This window comes from Heterocephalus glaber, unplaced genomic scaffold (genome assembly GCF_053883595.1).
Source record: "Heterocephalus glaber isolate CG9 unplaced genomic scaffold, H.glaber_assembly_v1.0 deba00000738, whole genome shotgun sequence".
NCBI classification, from domain to species: Eukaryota; Metazoa; Chordata; class Mammalia; order Rodentia; family Bathyergidae; genus Heterocephalus; species Heterocephalus glaber.
In genome coordinates this window covers 11,390,456-11,413,411 of record NW_028258161.1, presented here as the reverse complement: position 1 = coordinate 11,413,411, position 22,956 = coordinate 11,390,456, and the positions used below count along the sequence as shown (strand labels likewise).

Genomic DNA, 22,956 nt, shown 5'->3' with positions numbered 1-22,956 from the left:
CTGCAGTAGGGCAACACTTCAGACCTGGAGTGAAGCTCTCCTCCTGTGTGTTGGTCTCATTCTCCATCTGGTCAGTCTTTTAATTGTCACTTCTCCTGCCCTGTTCTGTGGAGAACCAAGGTGCAGAGCCAGCTAGGATTTAGTTGTTTGGCCACTTTCCTACTGTCCCACATAGGGTGCACAAGGCAGCCAGTATCAAAAGTGAGATGGGCTTCAATCTTCTTGTCCCACAGGGTACTCAAGGTGGCCAGTATTGGCAGTGAAGCCACTGTGGTTCCTCTCCTCTCCTCTCCTGCAAGGTGCTTGAGACAGCTGGTGTCAGTGGGGGCAGGGAAGGATCGCTTGCCTCCTCTCTCACATTGCATACAAGATGGCTGGGGCCTCTCTCCCCTCCTGCATGTGCAGGAAGTAGCCAGTGCCAGGCCCATGTGGATGGAGGGATGTCACCAAACTTAAATGCATGTTTACTTCTACTTTATTCACTCACTGTTCTTAAGGCATATGAATAAAAGTATCTGAGGCAACCTGAGTGTCTCTTTACATACACTAAGTCCCTAACTTATGAACAACTTCTATTTCTGGAGAATGTTTCTACGTCAAATTAGTTTGTAATCTGACAAAGTGGGTTGTATATAGTATACCTCTGAAAGTTCGTAAGTTGGGGTCTTACTGCACAGCCCAACTTAAATGGAGCTTTTGTAGGATAATATATATCTGAACATTAATACATATTAAACCAAATCATACATAACCTTTACTAAACTTTAAGGCTTTTATTTTTAACTCTCATGTAAGTCTTGAGCTGATTAGCCATCCTCTTGTACATGTTTTGTATTTGTCTATCCACCCAAAATCTGTACAAGTGATTGTTGTTGTTGTTTGGAAAGCCCTAATAGAGCCCCAACTGCATAGGGAAAAAAATAAGAAAAATTGTTGATCTAAAAAAATATTTTTTATATAAGGCAACTGGATGTACTTTAACCAAATATTAAAACAAATTAACAGGCAGACAAAAAAACAAGATAATATATGGAACACATAAAACAACTATGTTAAATGGAAGTACATTCTAAGATGTATTAGCCATGATGAACTATAATAATCTTTTTCATAGTTGTAAGCTTATAAATAGTCAATTAGAAAATTTTTAGGGGTTCAATTAGCTCCCTTTTTTCTTTTGTACATTATAACAGTATTTTCTTTAGTGCTTTAAGCTACTCTGAGTACCTTTCCTGTTAGGACATATTAAAGACTTACAATCAATAAGAGTCAGATGAGGGAAAGACGAACTAGGGATTTAGCTCAGTGGCGCCATGCCTGCCTGGCAAGCACAAGGTCCTGAGATGGATTCCCGGTACAAAAAAAAAAAAAAGAAGGGAGAAAGAGAAAAGAAATTTGAAGCCTTTTCTTTTTTTTTTTTTCACTCTTTATCTTTGTAGAATAAAAATGAACCTTTTAAAATCTATCTTATATTGGTCCCAGGTTCATAAAATATAACCTGAAGGTCATGTTTTGGGACAGACACTGAATTACTCTGGTAAGTTCAGCCAAAAGCCTTTTCTTTCTTTTCTTTTCTTTGTTTTCTCTCTCTCTCTCTCTCTCTCTCTCTCTCTCTGTCTCAAATCTTTTAACTTTTCCCTGATATTAGTTATCAGGGAGAGGCAGGAAATTGCAGAGTGGAAGAGCATAGTGTGAGAGGGAGGGGAAATCATAAAAGATCATCATATAAGATCTATATGTTCCTTTATGATCTTCCTTTCTTCTTTTGAAAAGAGAAAGAAACACAAAGAAAAAAGAAAGACAAAGGTAGGAGTTTATTTAGGTCTCCGAGGTCAGGCCATGTGAGCCACCCACCCCAAACCAGGCTCCCTCATGCTACCAGGGATCTCTACATGTGTAGTGTCCCTAAACCAGGCTCCCAGAAACAGGCTTCGTCAGCCCACAGGGATCACCCTCCCAGTAGCAGTCATGTTCAAGTGCGTATTGAGATAACACCTTGCCACAGGAGGTGGCCACCTCCACTGCTGAAAGAGATCCATTCTCATAACTCAGGGCAATGACCCTGCCGACAAAACTGCAACAGCCTTCTCATTCACCATCCCCCTCCCTTTACCCCTGGGCAACAAGCTCCTCTCCAGGCCCTCCAAAAAACCACGTTACAGCCAACTTGGATGAGACTATAGACAGTCCTCCCCACCCCTATGACAGTCAGACTAGTAGAACTGCCACCCTGGGTCCACATAAATTGCCTTAAACCCACCACTGAGTCTCAACCCTCTTACAGGTCATTGCTCACTGGGCCCACCAAAGTCAAGCTCACCAAGATTCTGGGAAACCTGATGAGGGCTCCCTTTAATCAGACCCTGAAGTCCTTCTCCACATTGGCCAGTCGTTATCATATACCTCCTTCCCTTCCTGTGCCTCATCCTTGCTGGGCTCTCCAGCTTCGCCTGCATGTTTAATGACATTTTCAATCCCTGAAATCACTCATTTCACTCTTACACTACTAGAGAACATAACATCCCAATAGACTCACTCTTCTAGATGCCATCATTGATCTCTGGCTTCAGGGCACCTTCTCACATTTCCTCCCACCCAGATCTCCTTCTTTGTGTTGTCTATACTTCCTGCTCCCCTAAACATACCCCTATACAACATGTGCCTCCTACTCATTCTTTCCCACTCTCACCACCAGGGAACAAGTTCCCAAATACTTGTCCTCACTTGTCAAAACCACCATGCATCTTGTATCAAACACCATGAGGCAAAGATCCTGCTTGGTAGGATTCCCTTAGATGTCCCTGCATACACAGCCTACTGAGCATCTGTTTTTACATGGGCTAATACCCCAGGCTTTCTCAAAAGCCTATATAATGACCTCTCAGATTTTGAGTAGTCTGAGATATAGTCACCTTTCCATATGAAATGAGATAGTACTTGGTCCCCATATCCTCCACCCCTATAATTAGGAAACTTGGATCCTTAAAATAACCACTCAACTTTCAGGACCCTCTCTGTATCAGGAGGGCTCTTCCTAGAGGTCTTCACTTGGGGGACCTCCCCCAGGGAAAGTGTGACATGACCCTAGAACACCCTGCCCCTCACTGACCATCAAAACTACACAGGACCTTCCATCCATGGGTCCCCATCAACTCCATGATGGATAGATAGGCCACCCCCACCTCCACTAATCCCTTCCTTCTGATGGGACAAAGGCACCTGACAAGCAAAAAATTTCTTCACATTCAGCCAGATCCATCCAATGCACACCTGTGTTGGAAGCTGTCTCCTATCCTCTCATCGTGTCTTCCTAATGCTATGACCCATCAGTTCCTAATACAAATTCCAATCACTTCACACACAAATCTTACCCTACAAGCCCTCGTGGCTAAGTATTTATCAACCTCCATTTCCATATATCAACTCTACTCAGCTAGCTATCATCACAAGAGATCCAAAAACATTCAACTAAAACATGTAGTCTCCTATCACCTGTCTGAATGGCTAGATTATTCAAAGGGAGTTGTCTTACCATGTAGCAATGACATCTATAGCCACCAATCAGATGGGAACATTTACCCTGGATATAGGAGACAGGGTGTGGCAAATCTGGCTGGGGAAACGAGTGGGAATGTCAATCACAAGATCCCAGACAGTCCCAAATAATTCCCAGGACCTTTTATGTGGAGCTTCTCACTGACAGGCCCCTGAGTTGAACCCCCGCCCAAGAAGACCCACTACCTGCATCCATAGGAGCACAGAGATAAACAGGGAGCCAGCAGCTGCCCTGCTGCTCCTACCACTCTGTTTATCAGCCAGCCCCAGGCCCATCACCCACGGGACTCTAAACTTTTCCACCCTCTCGACCAGTGCCCCCTCCCCTACCTAAACTCCCCCTCCTCCCACACCCTCCTCTCAGTGTCAACAGCCTTTTCACCCTTGGCCTGTCTGCACTGGAAATAAACTCATCACATGTTGCTTGAACTTTGCCTACCTCGGTGGTCTCAATCGTGCCTCGGTCTGACCTTACATTTGGTGTCCAATAAGGGGAGGTCTGAGCTTCTCTCCCAAACTCTGCTGAGCACTTTGAGGCCCTTCCCAACATCTGACCTCTGGCGTCTTTCCACCACGGCTCACTGCTAGTCTAGGTTGTCTCTTCAGGTCTGATGAACTTTTATTCATCTTCTTCACCCCCCTCCAAAAGAATACATAACCTGGGATCTCACTCCCTCCCCCAAAATGAGGTCCACCTGGGACCTCAATCCTCCCCCCCAAGATGAGGTCCACCTGGGATCTCACTCCCTCCCCCAAAATGAGGTCCACCTGGGACCTCAATCCCTCTCCCTCACTCTTCTCTTGTCACACCCTCTTACCCACAGTGCTGTCTGACCCGGCTCAGGCTCAAAGTGTGCTCAAAACCCAGGACTGATCACAATGTCAGGAACCAGGTTTCCCTGATGGCCGCCCAATATCAGTGATGCCTGACTTGGTCAGCCATCCACTCTCTTGGCTTCGGGAAACTGATTGGAGACGTCTTTTCCTTTTCCCAAAAGCCCCAGTTTCCAGCATCAGACATCACTATGGGCACCCTCCCTTCCTCTGTTCCCCCTTCTCCCCTGGCTTGTGTTCTTAAAAACTGCAAACCTCTCCATCTCACCCCTGACCTGAAGATAAAACATCTCATTTATTTTTACAATACAGCCTGGCCACAATACAAGTCAGATAATGAATCACATCGGCCCAGAAATGGGAGTTTCAACTTTTCAATTCTCTGAGAGCTAGACAATTATTGTTGCTGGCTAGGAAAACGGTCACCGGTCCCATATGTCCAGGCTTCCTCGATATTCACAGACTCTCCTCTCTCTGGGCCTCTTGTGACCCCACTGAACTTCTCATCTCAACTCCGTCAGCTTCCTCCCCTCCACCTCCCCACTACCATGCCTCTCCTACCACCAATCCTTCCTCCCTGGGTCTGCCTCCCCTGCCGCCCCCCAACCTCAACCCATTCCTAACCTGCTGCAACCTCAATAGCCTCCCATTGTCCCTGCCTCCCTACCTGCTTCTCCCCCCGCATACTGGGTCTGGTCTCCATTTTGGCTTCAGTTCAGCCCCCTCAGCCTCTAGCTGCAGCCACCAAAGCTGCTCAGCTTGCTTCAGGACCTCCTACTGGAACTTTCTCTGCCCCAGCCCCTCTTCCTTCCACTTATCTGACACTTCCAACCCTCCTCCTTATTCTAACAAGACCATTCCAGCCCCCTCTCATACGAGGTCTGAATTGCACTTTGCCATTTCTTTTCTGGCCCCTGCTCCTCAGTTTCTGCTTCTGGAAGTAGTGGGGTGGAGGGAATAGTCCAAGTTCATCCCCCTTTTTCTGTTTGATCCTTCTCAAATTAATCAGTGTTTGGGTTCCTTCTCCATAGACCCCACTAAATATGTTCAAGAATTTCAATATCTCACTCAATCTTATGACTTAACCTTACTTCTTGTGTCATCCTTACTTCTACATTCTCCCCTGAGGAGCGAAAACAGACCAATTTGGTCCCTAGCTCAATCCTATGACAAATGGAGATGGCTTGAGGCCAGTTTAAAAGCTGAAACTACAGCCATACCCAGGCCAAGCTCCCCCAGTCACACTGATGCACAGGAGCATATTCCTGCAAGGCAATGCAGAGACTACATAGTAACTTGCCTGGTTGGGGGCCTCAAAAAGGCAACTCATAAATCAGTTAATTATGACAAATTAAAGAAAATTATTGAAATGTGAGATAAAAATTTGGCCCGATTTATGTCTCACCAAGCCTCCACTCTCAGAAAGTTTACTGCTGCTCTAAACCCTGAGAGTCCAGAAGGACAACTTATTTTAAGGATGCATTTTATTACCCAATCTGCCCCAGATAGTCACAGAGAGCTCCAAAAAATTAAATCTGGCCCTCAGATCCCCATCAAAAATTGATCAATCAAGGGCCAGGGATTTAGCTCAGTGATGCTGCCACCTACCTCACAAGTGCAAGGTCCTGAGTTCAATCCTTGGTACCCCCAAAAATTGATCAATCAAGCATTTCAGTAATTGTGATATGGCCACCTACCAGCAGTATATTTCTCACTTACAACTGCCTACACCCACTGTAAGAGCTAAAAGCCAATTAGGGGCCAAATAAAATCTCCAGGGATCCAAAAAAGGGGTCCAGAACCCTGCTTCAAGTATCACAAGTCTGAGCACTGGGCCAAACACTGTCCCAACTCAGGACTCCCTCCCAAGCCATGCCCCAGGCGCAGAAGCCCTCACTGGGAGGCAGACTGTACTGGAGCAGCCAGGCCCACCTTAGGGGTCCCCTTCCAAGGCCACTCTCTGGGCTTAGGTGCCCTTACCATCCTGATTGGTTGGACCTCAGATGACTGACACAACTCGGAGGTCTCGGATGCCCCTTGGACCATCACAGCCGTGGAACTCTGGGTAAATCTTGCATTGGAAGGTAAGAGTGTTTCATTTCTGATCAATACAGGGACGATCCATTTTACCCTCTCTTCATTCTCAGGAAAGCTAACTTTATCCTCATTACTGTTGTGGGAATTGACAGCACTGTGTCCAGGCCTCTCGAAACCCCTCTGCTCTTGTGCCAATTGGGAAAGCAAATGTTTACCCATTTGTTTCCAGTCATTCCAACCAGTCCAGTCCCACCCCTCAGATGAGATATTTTAACACAGCTCTGCCAGCCTCACTATTCCGGGCTCTGCTCCCACCCTATTGCTGCCCTTCTCGCACCTACTGGCACACCCTCTTCCTACCCTGTATCTTTCTTTCCCTCCACAACCCAGGCGTTTGAGACACCTCAATCCCCTCTGTCTCTCAACATCACCTGCCTCTCCACATCCCCCTAGTTCTTCCCCTGACCATGTACATTTAATTATTTGGACCCCAACCCCGACCACAGCACAACAGCTCCTTCCCTTCTTGGAAATCACTGGCTGTTTCCATCTCTGGATTCCAGGTTTTGCAATGCGCACAAAACCCCTTTATAAACTAACCCGAGGGGACCCTCAAATCCCTTAAACAAGTCATTCCTCCACTCCTCATTCTCCCCTATTTCCATCAGACTGACCCAAATTCCAGAGCATATATAAATGCCTTGCTTTTGTGTGTCTTGTCATTTTATTTACTTCCTTCATTCAGTCTGCTTTAATCTTACATGATCTCACTTTCATATTTCCACCCTCAAATCCTATCTTAGATAAAAACATCTGTTTTCAGAGCATTCTGTGTAATTTCTCCCCAGAACAGACCGAATTGTTTCCCTTGTCACCCTTCTCCAGTTCCATAATCAATAAAAAGACCTTAAACGCCTCCCTTCCTCCCCACTGTGCCCTTTGACCCAGTTAGCCTTCCTTTTCTCTCTCCAAGCCCTGCTACATTGCCTCTGCCACTCCCCCCTTCCCAATTTACAAAACCTTGCAGTTAACTCCTTTCCTGCTGAACCTGCACAATCCATCCTTAGCCAAAGACCACCATTCGCTCCCCTCAGGCTTATTTGCTGGAATCCCCTCTGCCCTGGGCAGAATGTCTTCTTTCCCCACCCCCAAAATGACTCCCCAGATTCAGAGACTCCCTGGAGTCCCATCCCAGATCAACTCACTGGAGGTGCTCTCCTACTGGCTGGAGGAACTGTCTCGGCCCCCTTAGACACTCCCCCTGAGACAAACTACACCTACTCACCTTGTTCCTCTTCCTCAACCTCTCTGCACCTCCCGTCTAGACACCACTCCACTCATTCATGTTCTGCCACTTCCTCTTCCTACTCACCCACATTCCCCTGGCCTTCGTATTCACTGCCAGTTTAGCTTCAGCAGCCCCATGGGATCAAGCTGGCAAGTTCAGAAAATGGGTGAAAGGTGGTCCTATCAATGACTAAGGAAGTCTTTTCCAAGCAGGCTATATATCCTGGCTTCTCCCCATGTTAGAGCCCCTAGTCCCAACCTTTCTTCAGATTTTATCCAGGAATGGATCCAATCCATGACATCCCGGCAACTCCTCCTGACTGCCCACTACACTGCTGACCCACAAGAGCCTCCAGCTGACCCCTGGAAAGGACCAGGGGGTCATCACACTCCTGACACCTCCGCTGCCTCTCTCTGAGACTGAATCACCTTCCCCTCCCCTTTTCGTCTCCTCTCTCTCCCTGCAGGATGCCCACGCTGTCCCCAGTCATGCTCAAAAAAGTCATGAGAATCTACAACCCCTAATCTTTTTCTTTTTTTGGTACCAGGGATCGAACTCAGGACCTTGTGCTTAGGGGCCAGGCAGTGGAACCACTGAGCTAAATCCCCGGCCCTTCTTCTTCTTTATAACACAACAGGGAGGGATGACAGGCTCCGAAGTCAGAACCCCGGCCCACCCAAGCAGACCTGCTACCCGCATAAACAGGAGCACAGAGATAACAGGGAGCCAGCAGCCACCCTGCTGCTCTCACCACCACCTGTTTATCAGCCAGCCCCAGGCCAATCACCCATGGGACTCTAAAATTTTCCACCCTCTCGGCCAGTGCCCCCTCCCCTACCTAAACTCCCCCATACCAACCACACACCCTCCTCTCAGTCTCAGCGGCCTGTTTGCCCTTGGCCCATCTGTACCCAGATGGCAATAAATTCATCGCATGTTGCTTAGACTTTGCCTGCCTCAGTGGTCTCAATCGTGCCTCAGTCTGACTTTACACTAAAGACTCCCGTGACATGTGGATGGCATATAAAAACACAGATGCCACAAGAAGCCTGCTATCATGACTCTTCACAGTAGCCCTCGTGTCTCCCAGACAAAGGGTGTACTTTTATTTTTGTTCTTTTTATCCTTTTTCTCTCTAGTTTGGCCCAAGTTTGCTCCACAGAGCCAGTTTTCCCCTTACCCCTTCACCCCTCACTTTTCAAATAAACTATTGGCACCATTTTTTGCTTGTCTCATCCAATTCTTTGTTAGAAGCAAAAAGGATCTGGAATAAGTTTGGTGAGCCATTTCTAAAGGAACCAACTACCTGATAACATTTTGGCAAGCCAGTCAGGAGATAACATGTTGGCATGGCCAGACACAGCAAAATCTTAGGTACTGGACACCAAGGTAAGGCCCATGTGAGCACGCTTTTTGTTTCTCTCTAAAATGCCGCGAGGTTTCTTTTGTCCTCTCCCTCACTCTATCCCCTAGGCTGCGAGTGAAGGGGACTTTTCTCAAGGTGTGCAGGAAACTATTTGCTTTCCTAGCTGTGGGGATGGGAGAAGTGAACGTAGGCTTTGGCTTTTCTTTCTAGCCATTTGTGTCCACTCTATGGGTGTGCCTTGTTATGTTTGTTTGCTGTGTATTTTGCTGCCCTTTTTGGAAATTGGCCTAGTTTCCACTTACTCTAGTTTGCAAATGGGTTTTTCTTGGTTTGTGTTTTGGCCAGAGTGCTGTCTCATTGCCTTGCCATGTGTTCAGCCACACTGTTGTCTTGTTGTGTGACCATGTGCACATGGGTGTTCATCATAGGCTGTCATCTTCTTGTTCTCTTTTAATAACTGGCCTTACGAGCTAAACCTCTGATTTTAAACAGCAGATGGCCTTGTGAGAACAAGAGAGGAAATTTATTCTTTCTTCTCTCACAAAAAGAAAAACTGTACACTATCACTTTAAAACCTTGGGAAACATTTGGGGGAGGGGGTAGAGCTACAACTGAAGGACTGTGGGTGGTCCTAGAAAATGCAAGTCCAATGATGAGGCAAATGCAGGCCCACAGACCACACTGCGGGGGCTGTCCACAGGGGCCATGACCATCTTACTGCAGCTCTAGGGGGAATGCAGATCCAAGGGGGGAAAAAAACCCAACCTGTCCATTTTAAAATGCCCAAGGGTTTGGCCAGACCAGAGCACCAGATAAGCTGAATGACACTGGACAGGCCAAAACCATAGTGCTGACATCAATGCTGCCCACTTCCAGCAGAAGTACCTCAGCAGCAGGAACAAGCACCACGAAAGCACAGAGCTGCTGGACTGGAGAGCCACTGGGGCCTAAATGCCCCCTCTCCGTGGCAACATGCTATTGCCACCTGGCTTTTGTGCTTCCCTGTTTAAATTCAGGTAAGTTAAAGATCTATGCCTGATTGAGCAGAGCAACATTTAAACCCTAACTAAGTAATTGCGAGTGTATAAAAACAGAACCATCCCCATTCTTAGTCCTTTTTCCATTGAAATAAATACGAGATGTTTTTCCCATGTAGTTTCACCCTGGTTAAGTAGCATCTTCGAGGGACTTGAAATACCAGCTAAGCCATCAAGTGGCTTAGAATACATACAAGTTGGGCAACCAAGAGGTTCAACAAGGTGGTTAAAAGAACTTTTCTTAGAAAAGTTCTGCCATTACTTCATGGGAGTTTGGAGTAGGCAGGCCAACAGATGGCCCAGACCCTTGTCCCTAAGAAGTTAATGGGTCCCCAATATGGGGACAAAAGCCTTCAGGGCCCTTTCTTCTGTACTTCTGTTCTTGGTATCCCAAGGTCTGGATGGAGACATCTCCCCAAGCTGTGTAAGTCTCACAAAGGGCGCTTTGTGGACTTTGGGTCTCTTCCTTACATGTGGGATGCCACCTTAAGAAGTGCAGGCCTAGCTGTCTCCTTCTCTCTCCAGGTGCCCAGACAAACAGATGGGAAATCTATTGGATCTCATCACCACACAGTCCACCAACTTTGCCACTAGGCCGTATCCTTGATGAATGGGACAGGTTTGATCCTGACAATTTAAGACAAAAACAACTTATCGACTATTGTAATATGGTCTGGGTTCAGTATGGACTGAGAGGTAGCAAAAGATGGATACTGATGGCACTTTAAACTAAGAGACTATTCTCTAGTTACAGAGTTCTTGCTTGAAGCATAAAAGGGGGAGTAAACTGCTTTATGATCAGGCTTTCGTGACTCTTCATCAAAGGGAATGGTCAAGAACTATAGTACTTAGTATAGGCCCCAAGAGAAAAAAAACGATATCCTGGGCTGGGGATTTAGCTCAGTGGTGCTGCCGCCTGCCCCACAAGTGCAAGGTCCTGAGTTCAATCCCTGGTGAAAAGAAAAGAAAAGAAGATACCCTAGATGACCAAGTTCTGAGACCCTCATTTGTCTCTCAGGAGATACAGGTCTCGACTACCTGCCTGATGATCCTGGGAGGTCTCTTCCACCTCCTCCTTATAACCCCCAGGCCAATAAATCAGTTCCATCCCCTCTACTTGCTGCTCTTACCATGGGGACAAAAAAAGTACTTTAAAAAGTCTGTCAATTATGATAAAGTAAGTGGGGTCATACAGGTACAGAGGAAAATCCAGCTATCTTTTGTAACCAATTATCAGAACCCTTTCTCAGATATACCAGTATAGATCCATCTTCCAGGGAGGGAGAGGCACTAATGGGACAACACTTCATCTTTCTGTCAGCCCCACATATTCAATGTAAGCTACAAAAACTTCAGTTGGGACCACAGACACTTATGGCCAAATTGCTGGACACGGCCTTTTCTGTGTTCAATAATCAAGACCCAGAGGAAAGAAAAAGAAAAAAAAAGGGTAAGATTATAGCTGTTGCAATTGGTAATGCTTAAACCCACCCAGGTCATCTAAGGAAAAACCTAGTGACAAATGGGAAAAGGTTCCTGTTTCAAGTGCAAAGGAATGGGACACTGGACATATGCTACATGCCCATGCTGCAATATGGAAGGTAAGAGGCTTACTGACAAATAAACAATCATTTATAAAGCACAGGCAAGAAATTCTACAACTCCTGGAGGCAGTCCATCTTCCTAAACAGGTCACAGTCATGCACTGTGAAGAGCACCAGAGAGACAGGTCTGAAGTGTCCTTGAAAAATCAAGAGTGATAGAGAGGCAAAAGGGCAGCTGTACAGCCCCTTAAGATTCTAGTCTTATTCCTATTTCCTGAGGAACCATTAAAACTAGTCTATACTCCTCAAGAAGATACAAATAACCCTCAGGACAAGGAAAAACTTAAAAAGGATTCTGGTAGAAATAAACTGGTTCTTCCTCAAGGGATATAGTAGAACTATAAAAACACTTCATGACACGGCTGGGGACTTAGCTCAGTGGTACCACACCTGCCTCACAAACACAAGGTCCTGAGTTCAATCACTGGTACCAAAAAAAAAAAAAAAACCTACATAATTCCTTCCATATAGGAAGAGATGCTACACTGGAAATGGCCACTCAAGTTTTCACATGACTAGGACTAGTGACAATCACCTGACAGGTCTACAAAGCTTGCTCACTTTGTGCCTACAACCTGGACAGGCCCATACTACCTCCTTTATTAGAAACTGTACACAAGAAAGAGACATACCCTGGAGAGGACTGGCAATTAGATTTTACCCATATGCCACCATGTGGAGGATTTAAACAGATTTTTGTCCTAACTGACACCTGTACAGGCTAGATTGAAGCCTCTCCTACCCATTCAGAAAAGGCTACTGAGGTAGCCACAGTGCTTCTTAAAGAAATCATTCTCAGATTTGAACTACCTCAATCTCTCCAGTGACAATGGACCTTCTTTTACCTCCCAAATAACTCAGGGAGAGGCAAAGGGTTTAGGAAGAAAGTACCACCTCCACTACACTTGGCAACCTCAGTCTTCCGGAAAAGTAGAGAGCCAACCTGATCCTAAAGTGAGCTCTAACAAAACTTTGCAGAGACATATGAGTCTTGTCTCCAATGCTATGAATAGCACTCATGAGGGTTCATAACTTGAGTGCCCAAAACTGAGCTGTTTGAGCCCACTTGAGATGTTATACAGTGGGCCATTTCTATCCTCTGATATGATGGTAGACCCAGAGACTATGAGGCCCTTACAATATCTCATCAATCTGGGCCAAGTAAAACAGGGTATCTGAATATATGGGAACAGAGTCCTGCCAGCTCCTGGCTCAGGGGGAACACCTACCATCTGCCCTGGAAACCAATTCCTTGTGAAAACTTGGAGAGAAACCAATTAAAGCCCAAATGGAAAGGCCCTTTCTCAGTGATCCTTGCAACACCCACTGCAGTAAAAGTAGCAGGGATAACTGGATTCATCTTTCTAGATTAAAGCTAGTCCAGGCTGAACTGTTTGAAGAACAAGATTATCCAAAAGGAAAAGGTACTCCTGTTAGCCTCTCGAAGACTTGAAATTTCTCCTCAAAAAATCAAGGCTCCAGTGCTGCTACAGATGAATAAATAGGATCTTGCTATGGCCATGGCTGTCAGACTCTTGATAATTTATCTAAAGTATTTCTTTAGTATACATTCTTCTCTACAGCAAATGTGGAAACCTGACCTGCTCCTCACATTTGGGCTAATAGTAAAGTTTCTTTCTTCCATCAAACAGGCAGTTTGATGGTCACTAACTCTCTTCTTGTTATTTTCTGACAGGTTTTTCTTTCTTCAACCCAGCCATGGGTCACAACAGCCCAAGGTAGTTGGAGAGTACATAATCCTTAATAGGTAGGGTCTACAGCCCTGTCCAGCTTAAGGAAGCTATAGAAGACAGAGATCTCCACTTCTTCAGCACTCCATAAAGATTTAATGGGATTAATGGCTGTTGTGGGAAATGATATAGGAGATAAGGTATGGCAAAACTGGCTAGGGAAATGAACAGGAATGTCAATCAGAAGATCCCAGGACAGTCACAATTGCCAGGACTCCATGCGTGGAACTTCTCATGGGCTCCCATGAGATATGGGCAACATATAAGGTCACAGATGCCACGAGGAGCCCACTAGCATGACTCTTCACAGTAGCCCATGCTGTGTCTCCCAGAGAGAGGGTGCACTTTTATTTTTGTTCTTTTCATCCTTTTTTTTCTCTTGATTGGCCCAAGTTTGCTCCACAGAGCCGGTTTTTACCTTACCCCATTACCTCTCACTTTTCAAATAAACTATTGGCACTGTTTTTTGCTTGTCTCACCCAATTCTTTGTTAGGGGCAAGAAGGACCTGGAATAAGTTTGATTGGTGAGCCATTTCTAAAGGAAGTACCTGATAACACCTTGGCTTACCTACTCCCACCCTCATCTTTTATTCTACAGAAAAGAGACCCATCCCCATCCCAGTTCAAATTTAATTCATTCCAAATGAGCAATATAGCTCATCCCCCTGCTGGCAGGTCTCAGTATTACCACAGCACCAGGAAACAGTGCAGCTGGAGTGGGAGTTTCTGCTCACTATTTCTCCACACTCTCTAAGCAGATGTCAAAAACTTTAAAGCAGATTTCCATTGAACTCTCTAACCTGCAAGATCAAAATGACTTGCTCGCTGCTGCTGTGCTCCAAAATTGCCATAGCCTGAACTTGCTCACTGCAGAAAAGGGTGGTCATCATGCTTTTCTACAAGAGACTTGCTATTTCTTCACCAATTCCAGACTCATATGACATGGCATCAAAAGTCTGCATGATTAAACCACTGCCCTGCAAAATCAGGCCTTGTCCTTTCTAGCTAGCTGACCACTTCCTAGAGCTCCTGGCCCATATCCCTTTTGGGGCCCATTGTTTCAATATTCCTCCTAATCACATTTGCTCAACTTTTCCAGGCCCTGTCCAGCTTCATCTAGACGCAGATGTTTTGGTTCACTTCTCAAGAGGCCACCACCCTGTTTCTCACCAGTCATCCCTACTGGCCCTATAACTTCATCTCCACTCTACTCGAAGCAGCTCAGTGAGGACTCACACCTCCATAACCAAAAATCCTACCTTATTCTTATTATCTTTAAAATTTAAGAAATGATAGGTCTGACCCCCTTTTGTCCTCAGGCACCTGAGTTCCCAGAGTAACTGCCTGAGCTCTGAGAATAATCATAGTCTGTTTCTATATCCTGTGGCCACACCACCTACACTGCTAGATCAAGGCAGACCTGGCACAATAAAACATTAGCTGTTTCTATGACAGCCAATTGGCATGTGTTATGGCATGTATCTAGATGTCCATCCAAAGCCTCACATGCTCATAGGTGGGGCTTTTGGGATGTGGCTGGATCATGGTATGTGATACTAGGATAAAGGGCATGTGGTAACTAAATGGGTTTAGTATAGTTCTGGGTGTGGGTAGCACCAATCATTAGGCTTATATCCTGGATGGAATATAAAGGCATAGAAAAGAAGCAGGCTACTTCTGCTGATTCCTTTTGCCTACCTTACCATGGATCGTTTCTGCTCAGGGATGCCACTCTGGCATGCCACCTTGCTTGAGAACCAGCCAGTGGACTGAAACTTCCACAAACCGTAAGCCAAAATAAACCTTCCCTGCTTTAACTTGTGGGTGTCAGGTAGTTTGTCCCAACAACAAGAAATTAACTAAGATACCATGTAACTATTACCATCCAGCTAGTGTTGCTTCACTGATCCCTCATTCTCAGCCTGTCAATAAAAAGCTCAGCTCAATAAACGACTCAGATTTTCCTCCAAGTTATTATAGGGAGGTCTCACCTGGAACCCCAAATTTAGGCTGTGTTAATAGGTCATTATTATTTATCTAACACTCATCAGTTTTTTTAATCTTACCCTTACATAATTCTATAAACATCCTTCTACTCCTCAATAGGATCCTTTCTACCAGTTTTCTCCTCCTTCTCATAACACAGTTTATAGTTTCAAAGTTTTCTTTGTGTATCTCTCCATTCCCAAAATCTGTATCTTTTTTTTTCAAAACCCGTATCTTTAATAGTGTAACTGAAGGACCCTAGTTAGCAAGACAGACTCCATATTGCTGCTTGACCCACCTGCCTGCCCTTTAGATGAACTCAGAAGGAGGAAGCTTAAAAACATCCTCCCCTTAGAAAGTCTCTTTAGAAATAACAATTAATCAACTATTGTTTTACAAATGTTCTAACAGCAGGACGTTCCACTTCTGTACCTTTTGCTTGATTTACTAGTTCTATCCCATAGGTGGGCCTAGAAACTGTTGGCCTCAAAGGTGTATAAAACATGTTTGTCTCCCCCCCCAGTCGGGTCTTGAGTCTGATGCTTGGCTTGGGTCTCAGCCAGTAATAAACTCCTGTGTGGATTTAATATCGGTCTCTGGTTGGTTCTCTCTCGCTGGATGTAACATAACCATAAAGATTGTTAATCTTTAGAAAGTTAACTCTGTAAAATTACTTTTGAATTCTTTTCTACCCTTACCAAAATATAGTCATCACATTTAATAGATGTTAGCTCTAAGTCAATATGTGCGAGGTCTTAATGTTTACACCATAATTACAGTTTTCTTTTCTAGGATTAAGGATGGTAAATAATTGAATCTTATGGAATCAAATTTTTCTTGGACAATAATGCCATAGATGATCTGCCTGCTAGTAATAGGATCACATAATTTTGCTATTTCTCTGTAAGCAAAAATTCAGATTACTTTAGAGACATTAACGATACTAGAGTACATTTCTTTTGTGGTTTTTGTTTTGTTTTGTTTTGTTTTTTGAGACAGGGTCTTGCTATGTAGGTCAGGGTGGCCTTGAACTCATTATGTAGTCCAGGCTGGAATCAAACTCATGACAATCCTCCTGCCTCAGCCTCCTGAGTGCTGGAATTATAGGCATACACTATCATGCCTGGCAGTAGAGTACATTTCCAGAGAACTTGGTTGTTGGGCCAATTACACTGTGTGGTAGTTAACTGACTGTATCAACTTGAGTAAGAAACACCCAACTGAATTGGACCAGCATAGTCTGAGTGTCGCTGAGGGGATTTACTGCAGACACCTTAGGGTGGCTTGTTGCCTGAATGGTATAAAAGAGAAACAAAGAAAGAAGGCTTGCTTCTGTTTCTTCAGAGGAGCCCCAGTCTTCACTTTTGCCTTGGTTGTCACCACATGGCTTCCAGCACAGACTTCTTTGCAGACTCTTTTGCCTCCTGGTACAAACTCATATGGGACACTACAGTGAGCTCCAGGCCTTCAACTAGATCCTTCAGATTTCTAGCTCACAGACAGTCCTTTTGCACTCTTCCACACCTGACTCTGGGCAGCCACTGTAAACCAATCTTATAAATTCTTATATGTTTGTACATCTTGCATTAAATCTGCTTCCTAGTAAGCACTGACTGATACACACTGCATACTCTCCTCCCAGATTAACCAAGGTGCTTGGATCTTGGAGTGTGGCAAAGGATTATCGTTAGCCATTTCCTAAGTTCATCACTAAAAACTAAAGAGATCTGTATACTAGCAACAAAGTCTTTAGATGATAAGCATCCACAAACCTCAGGACAAAACAAGTAAACAAAAAATAGAAACATGAGAAGACAAGGCAACAAAATGCCTCCCAAAACTCCCAACTCCCTCAAAGCCAATCCAGGGGACACTGAGAGACACTGAGAGGCATAAGCCGCACATTTAAACTGCTCAAAAGGATAACAGAGGAGGTAAAAATAGGTCAAAAAGGATCAGAGAAGATATAACTAAAGAGATAATAGAAATAATAACCAAAAAGATGTAGGAGCTTTCAGAAGACACTAATAAAAAATTGGATGAGGGCCAGGGATTTAGCTCAGTGGTGCCGCTGCCTGCCGTGCAAGCACAAGGTCCCAAGTTCGATCCCCGGTACAAAAAAAAAATTGGATGAGTTAAGCAAAATTATTCAAAATATGCATGACCAGTTTACCAAAGAATTAGGGTCCTCAAAAAGGTTTCAATAAAAAAATTCAGGAGATTAAAAATCATATTAAAAGTATTGGCAGTATAAGGACAGAATTTCGGAAATAAAAGACAATGGTGCCTTCAAAGACCATCTATTCAAAGACATCTTAAAAGTAACATGACAACATGAAAATGGATCCACCAGCTTCTAGGTGATACAAACAAGACTAATCAAAGATTAATGAGAATAAGTGAAAAGTCAGACAACAACACATATGGCATACAAAACATGTTTACAGAAAGAACGGCCAAAAATTTTCCAAATACGTGGAAAGAAATTAGCATACAGATAAGTGAGGCATAGAGAAACTCGAATAGCCATAACCAAAAGAGAACCTCTCTACGGCACATCATACTCAAAATCTGAGAAGTCCCTCATAGGGACATAATCTTAAAAGGTGTTAGAGATAGGCGATGAGTCACATATAAATTTAAACCCATTAAAATTATAGCAGACTTTTCTACACAAACTTTAAAGACCAGGAGGGCTTGGAATGAAGTGTTTCAAGCCATAAAAAAATAACAGCTTCTAACCCTGACTTATGTATCTTGCAAAACTTTCTTTCAAAACTGATGGAGAAACAAGGTATTCCCAAGAAAAAGAGAACCTCACAAAATTCATGATGACCAAACCAGAATTACTAGAAATTTTCAAGGATATCCTAGAAAGAGACAATGGAGCCAGCAATGTCAATAAGTCATAAAGAATGAACACATTTGGCAGAATGAGCGACTAATCAAAAGAAAAAGATAAGGAAATAAGCAACAGAAAAATAATGCAATGACAGGAATAAGTCAATAACTGTCAGTAGGAACACTCAACAAGAAGGTTTCAGTTCCCCAATCCAAAGTCACAGTTTGGCAAAATGGATCAAGAAACAAAATTTAACAATACTCAGCATACAAGAAACATTTAATTCAAAAAGAAACAGATTAAAAACTAAATGATGAAAAACAATATTCCATGCAATGGGATTTCAGAAAAAAGCAGGAGCAGATATCTCAACTTCAGAGAAAGTAGATTTCAAGCTAAGACTGATGAGCAGAGACAAAGCAGGTCACTACATACTTCTTAAGGGAACAATTTAATAGGAAAAGATAATTATACACAAATATGTTCATATAATGAACATTAATGGATATAAAAATCAGACAAACATCAATACAATTGTAATGGGGGACTTCAATACCTCATTCTCACAAATAGACAGATCAACTAGACAAAAAATCAAGAAATTTCAAGGTTGAACCAAACCAAATGAACTTAATATATATCTACAGTGTTCCATCAAAAAACAACAAAATACACATTCTTCTCAGCAACGCATTGGACTTTCTCCAAAATAGACCACATACTATCCTATAAAGCATGCTTAAGTAAATGCAAAAAAATCAAAATTACCCGATGCATATTATCACATCATAGTACAATGAAACTAGAAATCAGTGGTAAAAGACACCACAAAAGTATACCAACAAATATACCTTCTTGAATAATCAAAGATTCAGAGAAGAAATTAAAGAAGATATTAGACAGTTCCTACAATCAAACCAAAAAGCCAGTATGACATTCCAGTACCTACAGGACACAATGAAAGAAGTTCTGAGGAAAGCTTATAGTGGTGAATTTCCACATGAGAAAAAAAGAGCAAGCTTAAATAAATAACTTAATGTAGAACTTTGAGGACCTAGAAAAACAAGAACAATTCAAATTCAAAGCTAGTATGAGGAAGGAAATTATGAAGATCAGAGCAGATATTAACAAAATTGAGACTTAAAAATAATACAGAGAATCAATGAACCGAAGAGTTCGTTTTTGAAAGATTAAACAAAATAAACAAACTTTGTGCCAATCTTACCAAAATAAGAAAAGACCCAATTCCATGCAATCAGAAATTTAAAAGGTGAAGCCACATTGGATTCTTCCAGATCACTGGTAACTTCTTTGAGAATCTGTACTCTAATAAAATGAAAAGTTCAGAAGAAATGGATAAATTTCTAGATAGATACGAAGTACCAAAGCCAAATGAATAAGATATTAAAGTCCTGATAATCCAATATTAGTCAATGAGATTGAAATAGCAATAAAAATAAAACTACCAGTGAAGTAAAGCCCATCTCAATGGATTCACTGCCTAATTCTGAAAAAATTTTAGGGATAATATAACAATAATAGTGATCAAACTTCATTGAATTTGAAATGGACGGAGTACTCTAAAAGTTATTCCTGGAAGCTTACATTACCCTAATTCCAAAACCTGAAAATAACACAACCAAAAAAGAGAACTACAAGCCAATCTCTTTAATAAACATGAATGCAAAAACCTCAATAAGATACTGACAAACAGAATGCAGCAAATCATCAAAAAGATCATACATCATGGCCAAGTAGGATTCATTCCAAGGTTGTAGGGATGGTTCAACATATGCAAATCAATAAATATAATACATTACATAAACAGAACCAAAGACAAAAATCTCAATAGACACAGAACAAGCATTAGACAAAATCCAACATCCATTCACAATAAAACCCATGAAGAAAATAAGTATAGTTTCTGTCTCAATGTGACTAAAGCCATCTATAACAAACCAACAGCTAAAATCATACTAAATAGAGAGAAGCTGAAAACTCTCCCTCTAAAATCAGGAACAAGACCAGGATATCCACTACTACTGCTCCTGTTCAATATAATTCTCAAAACTTTAACTAGAGCAATTAAACAAGAGAAGTATGAAGCAATAATCAAATTCAGTATCATAGCAGGATAAAACATCGCCACTCAAAAACCAATAGCATTGCTGTACACCAATAATAAACTCACCAACAGAGAAATTAGGGAAATAAGACCTTTCAAATAGCATCAAGAAAAATGAAATACTTAGGAATTAACCTAATCAAGAAAGTGGATAGTCTCTACAATGAAAACTATAGCACTCTGAAAAGAGAGATCAAAGATGACATCAGAAAATAGAAATATATAACCTGTTCCTTTGATTATTAATTCAGAGACTCTTCTGCTGGAGTTTTGGAGTCTTCTATGTGGAGAATCATGTCATCTGCAAATAATGATAATTTGACTTCTTCCTTTCCTAGCCTTATTCCTTTTCTTTCTCTCTTGTCTAATTACTCTAGCCAAAGATTTGGTTTTTTATACAAGGGAGTACTACTCTGCCATAAAGAAGGATAAGCTGGAGACGTTTCTAGCTAAATGGATGCACCTTGAGACCGTACTCTTAGGTGGAATAAATCAGACACACATGTTTAAATACTGCATTGTTTCTCTGGTGTGAGAAACCGAAGGCGGAAATGAGGACTGAGATGTATAATGGATGTTGGGAAATGGGAAGAAAGTGTTCACATGGGAAGGGAACAGGGGAGGGGGGAGGGAGAAAGGAAGGGAGGGACCAGAAAAAAGTGAAAATAGAAGGAAAAATGGAAACAGAGCTTTCGTACACAGGGAGGGGAGGGGGCTTGAGGGGGAAAGGGATAAAATAAAATAAAACTTTTTTTAAAAAAGAAAAGAGAACTGATTAGTTGGGAAGGAGACATCGCCATGCATTTCTTGGTGAACAGAGGTCGCAGAAGTCGTCCGTGTTCCGTGCGGAGTGAGAGCACAGGAGAAACTGAGTTTGGTTTTTACCTGTTATTCTCAGCGCTTCCCTCCCTGCTCCGGGGCTAACCTGGGTGGGGAGGAGTGTGGCGGGCCGAGTGTCAGGCGGGCTTCTTTCCAGGACTCCAGGGCGGTCCTTCCTGCTCCCTTCTGGAGACAGGTTTCGCTGTTGGTTTCCAGCCCCGACACGAACCGCGCGCCAATTCCCGGCAGGGTTAGCTGCACCGGCGCAGGGCTCCGCGCACGGCCCGCGGCACTGCGACCACCACCTCCGAGCCCCCCTCGCACGGCGCCCTCGCCCTGCCCTGTGTACCGCTGCCCCCTGCAGCCGCCAGGGCGAGCAACTCTCGGACGGCAGCGTCTCCGGCGGCCTCCCGCGGGCCGGGCCCTCTCCCCTCCTCGGGCGGGGCGCGGCCTTCCCAGGTGGGCTGCGGCCTCCAGGAGACCCCGCCGGGGCGTCGGGCGCACCCGCCTGAACAGGTGCAGGACAGCGAGGTGCACGGAGCACTCTTCGGCTTTGTCCCCAACTACGGCCAAAACCCGAACGATTTAAAAAGCAAAGCCAAGTTGAAAGCAACGTGTGCTGTGAACCGCGCCTATGGGTCAGGCATGCAGACCCCGGCCTCCTCCGGGGCTCCCAGGACGCTCCCCCTCTTTCCGCGGAGCGCAGCGACCCCTGTGGCTCCGGTCTGCCGGGGAGCTCACGAGCAGGACGCCGGGAAGACGGAGTCTGCGTCCGGTCGGATTCACGCTTGGCGCCGACTGCCCGGCGCCTCGCGACCTCCGGGATACCCCGGCGGCTCCCCCAGGGGAAGGGGCTGGGGGCGGAGCCTGCGCGGGGGCGGAGACTCCGGGCGGGGGGGGGACTGGGCGGGACTGGTTGGGGGGCGGGGGCCTCCTGGGGCGGGGAATCCGGGGCGGGGCCTCCGGGGTGGGGTGGACTGGGCGGGGCCTTGCAGGGGCGGGGACTGGCGGGGCGGGGCCGTCGGGAAATTCCGCGCCCGAGCGCGAGCCTGCGCCGCGGTCAGCTGAGCGGCTCCCGCGGGTCGCGAGGCCGCGCGTCACCCCGCTGCCCGCCCGGCCGCCCCAACGCCGCCCCCACCCGGCCTCCCTGGCCGGCTTCGCCTCCGCGTCCGGAGCGCTCCTCCAGGGGCGCGATGCCCAGGAAGCAGTGACCGGAGGGAAACAGATCGCGGGCGGCGGGTGAGCCGGGCCGGGCCATGGGGGCTGGGCCGGGGGTGGCGGGCGCCTCTCCGTCTGCGAAGCCGTCCCGCCCGGGCCGGGCCTCGGTGCCGAGGGCTGGGCGCCGCTGCCCAGGAGGCTGCCCAGGACACGCAGGGCCCAAGTGGGGTCGGCTGCGGGGCTGCCTTCCGCAGAGTCCCTGTCCCCGAAGGGTAGAGCCCGGTTGGATGGTGACGTCCTTTCTCGAGTCCAGGTGGTAAGGAGGAAGTGGTCACAGGTCCCCCTTGGGAAGATAGGAAAGCGCTGTTTTGCAGCGGTGACCGGGGGCAGTGAAGACTCGCGACCCCATCGAGCGTGGGCTCGCCACCGGCGCGGAGGGATCTGCATCCGGCCGGGGCTGGGTACCAGGCTCAGGCGGCGTGCGTGCATCCGAGTGTCACACGCTTGGTGTGTGTACAGAGTGGGTAATATTTGATGAGACCGAGGACCCCGA

At 45.2% G+C, this 22,956-nt stretch overlaps 1 protein-coding gene and 1 long non-coding RNA gene across 3 annotated transcripts in view; one reads left to right on the top strand and one right to left on the bottom strand.

Annotated features, from left to right (window-relative positions):
* The window catches only part of LOC110345226 (uncharacterized), a 103,722-nt gene extending 81,620 nt beyond the window's left edge, over window positions 1–22,102 (bottom strand). The window contains exon 1 of the long non-coding RNA XR_015449465.1: window positions 21,312–22,102. This is a non-coding gene — a long non-coding RNA (uncharacterized LOC110345226). The remainder of the gene's footprint in view (window positions 1–21,311) is intronic.
* A 162-nt stretch (window positions 22,103–22,264) lies between these two features.
* The window catches only part of Optn (optineurin), a 33,937-nt gene continuing 33,245 nt past the window's right edge, over window positions 22,265–22,956 (top strand). For both annotated transcript variants that reach the window (XM_021241998.2, XM_013078527.3), the window contains exon 1: window positions 22,265–22,484. The gene's annotated coding sequence lies outside the window, so the exon portion shown is untranslated. The remainder of the gene's footprint in view (window positions 22,485–22,956) is intronic.